This window comes from Schistocerca piceifrons, chromosome 4 (assembly GCF_021461385.2).
Source record: "Schistocerca piceifrons isolate TAMUIC-IGC-003096 chromosome 4, iqSchPice1.1, whole genome shotgun sequence".
NCBI classification, from domain to species: domain Eukaryota; kingdom Metazoa; phylum Arthropoda; class Insecta; order Orthoptera; family Acrididae; genus Schistocerca; species Schistocerca piceifrons.
In genome coordinates this window covers 664,745,408-664,756,111 of record NC_060141.1, presented here as the reverse complement: position 1 = coordinate 664,756,111, position 10,704 = coordinate 664,745,408, and the positions used below count along the sequence as shown (strand labels likewise).

The 10,704-nt window shown below is 41.9% G+C and overlaps 1 non-coding gene across 1 annotated transcript; it reads right to left on the bottom strand.

Annotated features, from left to right (window-relative positions):
* Positions 1-4,625: 4,625 nt before the first annotated feature.
* On the bottom strand, positions 4,626-4,700 carry Trnat-ugu. The gene has a single exon. It is a non-coding gene; the product is annotated as a tRNA-Thr (tRNA).
* Between the last annotated feature and the right edge of the window lie 6,004 nt (positions 4,701-10,704).

The window sequence follows — 10,704 nt, the reverse complement described above, 5'->3', positions numbered from 1 at the left end:
AGGCGGTGTTTACCCACCTCCATACCACTGTGAAACCCAACATGCTCTACAGAGTGTCATTATGCTTTGGGCTATTCGATCACCAGATATGTCTCCAGTCGAGCACATGTGGAACGACGACTTCAGCGTCATTCACAAACAGCATTTAACGCCCCTGTATTGACTGACAAAGTGCAAGAAGCACGGCGCTTCATCCCACAAACTGACGTACCTGTACAGCACAATGTATTCAGGATTGCATCCAAGTATTCGACATTTTGGCAGTTACACCGGTTATTAATGTACCAGCATTTCACATTTGCCATGGCTCATTTCGCATTTACATTCAACTATGATCTTGCAGTGTTAATCACTTACATATGTTACCTAGAAATATGTATTTCAGAAATTTCATTACTCTACATTAATTATTTTTTGGTGTTACGACACGTAAGAATTAGAACAGAAGAATACGCACACTAGAATCCTCGGAAGAATGTTAAATAAGTGGAAATATGATGAATACAATAACCTCACAGACTGACAAGTGAAATACTAGTACTGTAGCACGAGCATGGAACAAGTCCTCTCTCTTTGTACCACAAAAGCTTTTGTAGGGACACGAGTGCGTGTATCGGTCTGAAAGCGTTGCCAACGAAACGTTATCCCAAGCTGCACAAGCAACACCACAATCTCGCCATATTCCTTATAATTTGCAGCTTGGGAACGGCCGTTGTACTAAAACTCAACCCAGTAGACAGCGTCAACTCATACATGCCCTGAGAAAGAAGCTACGGTAAGTCGTCCACAAAAATCCGAAAACAGAGCTAGAGATATTTGCATCGCGTTCGTCGGGGAACGCTTCGACTCAGCTCAGGCGTGCAGGCATGGTGTACTCACCAAATCTCTGAAGTATCCGCTACAGCCAAATACTGTAGTAGGATTAGCAGTTGATAACTTAGGTATACAATGACGAAACATCGACTCAGATATCACTTAAGAAAGAATAAATTCAAAGGCACCTTTAATGAATGGCTTCAAACCTCGAATCTTGCGTGTATGTCTGTCGACATACTTGTTGTACATACGTGACAGATAAATAAAAACACCTACAGCCGTCCTTATGATTTTATTTTATCGCTACCAGTTTCAACGCTTCAGTGTGTCATCTTCAGGCTGTTTCTCATGCGATACGGCTTGGTATGATACCCATACATGACACATCAGTTGCCAGCTTTACTGGATGCGCAGATAATGTGTCAGCACTCCAGCCATCAACTGTCTTTCTATTTATTTGACACGATAGTAAACGGCCGTCGTCATAGAGAGCAGCTGCTAAAAGATTGGACATACAAAAGAATGTTGTACATACTGTTGATCTCCTATTATTTACACTTCGTACGTTGTATTTTTTTCTTTTTAGAAGCTTAATAATGGCAACTGAGCCGAAACTACAATACCACAATGAGGACAGGCACAGCATAAACTGAAAAATGACGTCATTCGTAGGGTTTATAGAGATTTTGGACCAGCGCTACATTTTTCCCTTTAACGACTCTTTGCACCTAAGGTAATATTGTTGAACTGGAATATTATTATTCAACTTTGAATCGCGCATTTGAGTCCATACATGATGAGACTAGTGACTGGTAGAAATTGGGGCAGTTAGAAGCGGAGGTTTTGAGAGACAGATTCGCTGGCAGTGTTCACGAAAATCGAAGTATCGACAGACCCAGCGCTGTTAGACCGCTGAATTAATATGGGGCGCCGGACTCGGAAAGTCTTTAATTAGTGCCTGCGGAAGGGCGCATCCTGGACCGAAAATAGCGCGCGGAAGTGTATGAACCAAGTTCGGCTCCAGCCACAGACGAGGAATTCCAATTTCCCATGCCTTCACATGCCTAGTCCATTCCAAAAATTTTCAATACCGCTCCTCGCTACACTTCCACAGAGTAATAGACTACATGTTGTGAATTCACAGCACTTTTATATACGCTTCTGCTGCTTCCATGTAGGCGCGCAGTGTTTGTAAAAAGACGGTTTAGGTCGTTGGTGCGTTGCAAGAAACGTCAAACAAGAACAAAAAAATTTCATGCTTTCAAGAGAAGAATGCACACATGCCTCAATCTCCTTGTCCCTGTCAATACGTAGAAAATAAAGGTTATGAGAAATAAAGTTCCTAACACTAACCCCGTAAGTAAAATTTGGGATCTGAGAAACAATTAAAAACCAGAACATCCGTAAATGCTATGTACAAGCAGTGTGCAAAAATCTGCATTCAGATAATACTTCCCGTGTTAAAGATGGGAAGTTACTATTACAGAAACTTATGTTTATCAGAGGATGGACAAAAGCATGCAGCTTAGCACCTACCCTCTTTAAAGTATTTCTGAACGATGCACTGAAAAATTGGAAAAGGAAGAGCAGATACAAGGGAATTAGAGTAGCTGATGACATCCTGTTCTCCCTAAATTTCGGCGACGGTCATCTTCATCGAGGAAGAAGAGGATGTTCCTTATATGTAAAGAAAGGCTAAGGAATAGTAGAAGCAGACATAGGAAGAGATCTCGTTTTGGATGATGAATCTATAATAAGGTTTAATCGATGCTATAAATATTTAAGGACAATCACTTCGGATAAAGGTGGAAGCAATGAGGAAATAAAGCGCAGAATAGAAAAGGTAAATGTGGCAATCAAGCAGTAACACTCCGTCGGTAGAAATAAAACAACGTAAAAAGCTTTGAAAAGGAAGATACACGAAACTATAATAGAGAGCATTGTTCTGTTTCTTCTCAAATTTAGGAAGGCTTCTGGGTCAATGAGAAGAAATTAAAGGCGATGGAAATGAGTTTTGAAGATGAAGTAGTGAAGTAAAAGGAAGATACACGAAACTATAATAGAGAGCATTGTTCTGTTTCTTCTCAAATTTAGGAAGGCTTCTGGGTCAATGAGAAGAAATTAAAGGCGATGGAAATGAGTTTTGAAGATGAAGTAGTGAAGTAAAAAGAAGAGAAAAAATGAGAAATGAAGTGTTACGAGAATGTATGGGAGTTAATAAAATATTGTAGACACAACAGAAAATAAACACCTAACAATGTGCTAGAAGGATGTCAGGGGAAAGATGGGCCTCCAAAACATGACACTGGAGACCTCTACAACAAGAAAAAGAGGGGAACACCGGCTACATAGAAACGATGGAGCAAGGCGTGCGATGCAGGACAGGTCCATGCAAGAAGAGGACTGGAGGATAGAAGGAATCAAAACTTGGATGCGAGAGACGGCGCATGGTGTAGAAAACTTGCACAAAGAAGAAGACAAGAAGTAAAACTGGTAAACGTTATGATGTTTATTGCATTATTTACTACGAGCAATCGATTGTAGTGTTTTTAATACATTCATAGTATTTCCTCTGTTAAGATTGAATAACATATCTATGTTTCCAGGTTCGACAGTCTTGAGATATCTGCGAACAAATGAGTATTGGTATGGATGTTTACGAGTGGCATTTCAAGAACTGGTTTTCAAAGCTGCTTTTGTGTTTAGCTAGTGTATCTCACCTCTGGATTAACTCTTCCGATATCTTCTGATATAAAAATCGGGAAGTTCAATTCACGATAACATTCTCTACATTACAAAGTATAAAAACCGTGAGTCCTTTGTAAGCGTATCTGCAGTTCGTCTTATTCTGCGCCGTATCTGACACAAAGATACTGTCGTGAATTCAGTTCCTAATTACATCCAGTTATGCTTATTGTATATTGTGAAATGCTTCTTCTAATGAAGAATGAATGTTACAGATAATACTTTTTCGCAAACAATCTCGATGATATTAGCTGCCGGAAAAATGTAAATTATTTCCTCTGTCAGTACACAACTAGGATGATTAGTGAAGATAAGTCACATGACGAATACAGTTTATGCACACATCTGAACGCGATAGGCCTATTATTTATTAATTATTGGTTGTTTTATATAGTTTTGCAGTTTATGCACACACTAGAATGTAATAGGCAAGTTATTTATTCTTTTCTGCTTTGAATTTATAATTCAAAGTTTCATATAGGCTTCCGTGAATATTTCTTTTGAATCTATAACAATGACGTCATGGAGGTATTATCGTTCCATAGCATGTAAGGTTCTGGTTGATCGTGTAATGAACTGCTGGGATGCTGTTACAAGAAGAGAACGAAGAAGATTCAGAATTTGGAGGAGATTCTGATGCACATGATGTGGCGAGTGTTCCTACGGTTCCAAACACTGCTACAGTGTTTGACGGCAGTTTGGGTGACACAGTGTCAAGTAGATTAGTGGCTGAAACGACCAATATAAATGTACCAGGCGCAGCACACTATTGGTCAGTGCTTGGAGGAGAATTTCGCGTAAGTTGTGAAACTGACTCTGATTGTGAAATGGTTTCGAATGTGGATGTGCATGCAGTGTCTAAAGTTGGTTTTTCAACCCCAGTGCTTCGGAAAATACGTACTAATAGCTACATTGCTAATGTCCTGCTAATATTTTTTAATTGATTCATTGGAATTAAACTTCAGGGAAAAGAAATGAAACTCGGATAAATGATGATTAACTGACAACCTCATCTGCCGACATGTGTTGTTGACATACCTCGATGTGGACAGCTGAAAAATGTGTGCCCTGACCGGGAATCGAACCCGGAATCTCCTGCTTACATGGCAGGCGCTCTATCCATCTGAGCCACCGAGGACAGAGATGTATAGCGCGACTGCAGGGACTTATCCCTTGCACGCTTCCCGTGAGACACTCATTCCCACCTGTCCACAATTCTACATATGTAATGTACCTTACAGACATTTGCCCATTCACTCATTACTCGCGCACGCTTTGGCGACTCCCGTAAGAGTTTGGGCAACCTGTGCGCATTCGCACAGACGAAGGTCAATGGCTGGGTAGCCTTTAACTATATATATATATGAAGACAGTAACTGTTCTTGAAAGAACAGATTACTGTTGCTGTCCACATCGAGGTATATCGACAACACCTGTCGGCAGCTGAGGGTTTCAGTTAGTCATCATTTATTCCAGGGATAAGCTGCACGGTCAACAACAGGTCAGCAATGAGCATATTATCTGTAGAAAAAAGTCGGAAAAACACAAATACAGTTATTGTATATCTGCAGCTTAAAGCGTAAATTAGACCATGGTGACAAGTATTACTGCATTGATGTGAAAATTATGCTCTTTAATATGACGAGGCATACCTGTTTTAAAACCATATTCTGATATAATGGAGTCACGGAGGTATCGTCAAATAATTGTAAGGTGGCCGTATTTGCGCATATTATAAAGATTCTGAGAAAATGAAACTCGTACAGCGTCCTTATTATTTTATTTATTTTATTGCAACCATTTTCGATGCTTCAAAGCACCATCTTCAGGCTGTAGTTGATGCGCAAGGGGTTGACACGATCCCTATGGCCAACATAACTGTTTACGCAGACTGTCTAAAAACTTTGGTGTCAACACTCTATCCAGCTTGAGTTGATTCGCAGATTGCGGACACCAAAGTTTTCAGACAGTCTGCGTAAACAGGTATGCTGGCCACTGGTGCGATGTGAATAGGGTCGTGTCGACCCCCTGCGCATCAACTGCAGCCTGAACATGGCGCATTGAAGAACCGAAACTGGTTGCAACAAAATAAAAAATGTCATAAGGATGGCTGTAGGCGTTTCATTTTCTGACAACAGTAAACAGCCGTCGTCCCAAAAACCTCCTGTCAGAAGGATGGATATACAAAAAGTTACAAAGATTCCGTCGTATAAAGAACATGACCAACATCGTTAAGTAGACCTATTACTAAGACTTGCAGGTAACTTCCTTGTTAGATGATGTGCTAGTACATAGAATGGCTGGAGCTGTGGGTCCGCTGCCTTACTCAGTGGTCGAGGACAGACAAGGAGCCTAGTGGGGTGTCTCAGGGCGGCAATAGCTGGTTCTTGGAGAGACGCACACGTCAGGCGGTAGTCGAAACACGGAACGGTGTATTAATGCGGTCATTGACCAGACCGAGGGCTGAGGGCCGGGTTTTACAAGGGGCGTATGTACTGCATGAATGGTGAGAACTGTTATATAATGGCCGGTGCAGGCTGTCAGGTGCCGTGTAGTCGCCGACGAAAATTCTTTCAAACAATACCGTGACTATTTGGAAGCGGCAGGCGAAGGCTACGCCTCGAGCTGTCAGCTGTTTTGGCGAGTACGACGGGCTTGTTCCCACGAAATTTTGAGGCCCACATTCCGTATTGGCACATTTACTTAAAGCGTGGTAGGAGGGATGCCTTCTGGAAAATTCGACGGAAACTTGAGTGTGATTGGACGGAGCCGTTTACTTTGCGGGGGAGAGAGTCCGCGCAGTGGTTTCTAAACTATGATTCGCTCGACCGTACCTAGCGATGGGGTAAAGAGAGGCGAGCTGCTGAGCCAGTAGTTTTAGTTGAGGGGATTCGTGTTTGAACTCGAGAAGGAGCGGGAGACCCTGTTTCAGCCCTCAAGAGCAGGAACATTCTCTTGCCTTCGCTGCCAAGCGCAGAGAATAATTCTGTTTTAGCCTCCGGTGCGACGCAGATCTTAGAGATCAGCTAGGGCACTGTATTTTGCTGTACGGTTAAAGACGGTACTGCACTCCCCCTCGCTCTGGGTGTCCTCTTCTGTCTGGCATACGGTTCTTGGGAGCGCTTACCTGTTACACACTTGCTAAATTCTGCCTTGTGCTGGGAGTGCGTGTCTTAAGATTGTTATTGACAGTAAAGTGACAAGATTCAGATTTGGTATATACAGCACTCTGCTAAGGTCTTAGGTTTCAGCTCTCACCACATTTGTGGGTCCGCAGCTTCGTCACCATCAGCAGTTACATCGAGTGTTACCACAGGATTACACCAGCTCGTTTTTCGTGTGGTGATATAGCCACCGGTACCGGATTCTTAAAGCGGATAGAGATTAAATTGTAAGAATCACGTATAAAAGTTACTCCACTGAGGTTACACGCCAGTCAGTCGGTTTCATTAGCTTCCTCTGGTTTCTGGTGTGACAGACGAAGTCAGTCATATGGTGTAGTACTTCTCAGATCATGTTTTCCACCTTCGGCAGAAGCAGATAGAAATATCCAAATATTAGTTAATTCCATTTATTTTACCATTGTTTAATTCCACATAACATGTACTGTTTCTTATTTGCGTCGGTAAATTTCTGGGCTTTTATTTAAAAATAATTGTATAGTGAACGGTACAATTTATCCTTCCAGTAGCACTGGCGAAACTCACGCTTGTACCAAACCAACGCATTAGGAGATCAACATTAAATCAACGTCAGCATCGTCACACACATATATAAAGTACGGTATGTACTAGAGTCATCTTGTAACAGCACGCGTCTGTTCAAAACAAACTGCCGCACAGTAGTAGCACAGTCTAACATAACAGTCACGACACTTCGCCTCGATTTTGTTGCCTACCGCGCCAGCAGCGCCACAAGCGACCAGTAACGTAAACTGTGAGTTCAGCGCGATCGTGAACACGAATAGTAGTTGTTTATTTTGATTTCTACAATGGTTTTTACACGCGGGAGCGTTTGTAGCGCAATAAATTGCAGCAACAACAGGAAGAAGACACCACAGCTGACTTTTTTAGGTTTCCTAAGGATCGTGAGAGGTATATATCATCATGTTACTAAACTGTATCGTCAGGATTCAGTCTCAAACTACATGTGTATTAGGAGCAGAAAATGGCTAGTTAATAGCAGACGAGAAGACCTTATGAAAAAAGGTCCAGTTTAAATATTAGGTTTTGTTCGCTACATTTCGAACAAAACCATTTCATGAATGCAGACAGTAATAAACTCGTGTGGAATGCAGTACCCACAGTGTTTGACATCCCAAATAAGCCACCTCAACTGACGATGAAGAGGAAACTGCCAGAAAGATTCGACAATCCATCTAAAGCTGTAAAACAGTCCTATGACACAGAAGCAGCCAGTTCAGCTCTCCATGTATCAGTGTCATATTCGTGTGAATCGTCAACATAGACCTGCTTTGCGATGAAGTGGTTAGATTAAGTGCAGTTATTCGTGTCTTACAAAATCGTAATGTTTGGTATTTATTTAATTCACTTCTGTTGTTAGTCACTTAGTTTTCCTTGCTTCCTTCGTGCGATTCCATTATTTTGTTAGCACCTTGTTCACTGACAGATTGTTTGCAAATTATTGAAATATTTGGTTCTGCGTGAAATATAATGTAATCAGCTCATAACGAGGTGCATTCAAGTTCTAAGGCTTCCGATTTTTTTTTTCTAATTAACTACTCACCCGAAATCGATGAAACTGGCGTTACTTCTCGACGTAATCGCCCTGCAAACGTACACATTTTTCACAACGCTGACGCCATGGTTCCATGGCAGCGGCGAAGGCTTCTTTAGGAGTCTGTTTTGACCACTGGAAAATCGCTGAGGCAATAGCAGCACGGCTGGTGAATGTGCGGCCACGGAGAGTGTCTTTCATTGTCGGAAAAAGCCAAAAGTCACTAGGAGCCAGGTCAGGTGAGCAGGAAGCATGAGGAATCACTTCAAAGTTGTTATCACGAAGAAAATGTTGCGTAACGTTAGCTCGATATGCGGGTGCTTTGTCTTGGTGAAACAGTACACGCACAGCCCTTCCCAGGCGTTTTTGTTGCAGTGCAGGAAGGAATTTCTTCTTCAAAACATTTTCGTAGGATGCACCTGTTACCGTAGTGCCCTTTGGAACGCATGTCCCAGAACATGGACACCATCAGTTTTTCAGCACTGGCGGTTACCCAAAATTTTTTTGGTGGCAGTGAATCTGTGTGCTTCCATTGAGCTGACTGGCGCTTTGTTTCTGGATTGAAAAATGGCATCCACGTCTCATCCACTGTCACAACCAACGAAAAGAAAGTCCCATTCATGCTGTCGTTGTGCGTCAACATTGCTTGGCAACGTGCCACACGGGCAGCCATGTGGTCGTCCGTCAGCATTCGTGGCACCCACCTGGATGACACTTTTCGCATTTTCAGGTCATCATGCAGGATTGTGTGCACAGAACCCACAGAAATGCCAACTCTGGAGGCGATCTGTTCAACAGTCATTCGGCGATCCCCCAAAACAATTCTCTCCACTTTCTCGTTCATGTCGTCAGACCGGCTTGTGTGAGCCTGAGGTTGTTTTGGTTTGTTGTCACACGATGTTCTGCCTTCATTAAACTGTCGCACCCACGAACACACTTTCGACACATCCATAACTCCATCACCACATGTCTCCTTCAACTGTCGATGAATTTCAATTGGTTTCACACCACGCAAATTCAGAAAACGAATGATTGCACGCTGTTCAAGTAAGGCAAACGTCGCCATTTTAAGTATTTAAAACAGTTCTCATTCTCGGCGCTGGCGGAAAAATTCCATCTGCCGTACGGTGCTGCCATCTCTGGGGCGTATTGACAATGAACGCAGCCTCATTTTAAAACAATGCGCATGTTCTATCTCTTTCCAGTCCGGAGAAACAAAATGGAGGCCTTAGAACTTGAATGCACCTTGTATAATGTTTTCAACACATGTCACCTACTATTTAGCAGTTGCTTGTCCCACTTAGAATAATGTAAATATGAAGGTCGTACTTATGTCAACAGGCGACAGTGACAAACACAGTAGGCCTACAGAACGATAAATGAGCTGTCGATCGCTTTTGCATGTAGAGGTACATGTCTGTACTTCTTACGTGTGAATCTGTGTGTTTACATTCCTTTGACATCAACGAGGTAAGCTGCAATTCTATCCAACGTCACAAGTGTTTCTTCACGAATGTGTTGTAGCTTGCCACTCGATTCATGGTTTTTGCCCATACTTGCGCATATCTTATAATCATTTTTATAAACATATATGCCTTCTGATACCGCACAAACCCTAGGAGGCAAGAAAATAACTCAAATATTTCGTAAATTACGCAGGAAATGGATGCAAAACAAATATTATGCTTACGACGCGTCTGATGTTCACCCTACTCACCGCTTGGAGCGCTAGTGTCCCTCCATCTGTCAAACGGTAACAACTTTTACAGCAGTGAGTGTCGCGACTATTATGTTAGACTGTGGTAGTAGCCACAAAACGTTTGTCTCGAAAGTTCGCCAGATGTCACTACTGTAGGTGTAAACACATTCTTCAACGATAAGACTGTTAATATAAAATAAAAATAATACAATTTGTAACGTCTTTAGGGTGCTTACTAAGTGCATAAATCATTACAGCAATGAATAGCGTCAAGCAAAGCAAAACAGGCATTGGGTACAAATTCTCTATGCCCACTGGGCACTTTTGCTGGCTATTGTTTTTTCGATTTATAAATTTCAAGCTCTTCTAAGGAGTTAGAGCACTGTCTTTTTGCACCCTGCGAATAGTACTGATATTATTCTCAATGCTTCACATAAAAGACCAATTTTTGATAAATGCAATCCCAAAGCAGTTTTGTTACGTGATTGTGAATGCTCCTTAAACCCTACGTTAAACGATCGGCCAGTTTGGCCGACGTAATATTTATCACAGTTATTACTATCAAGCATATAAACCCCTTGGTCATCAAATTTGTCGTAAGCCATTTTTGGTTTATGATTTACTCGCTGTTTTAGGGTGTTATTAACTTGAAAGTTATATCTAACATCAGAATTTCTGAAACATTACTCTACTTGCTGGGACAATTT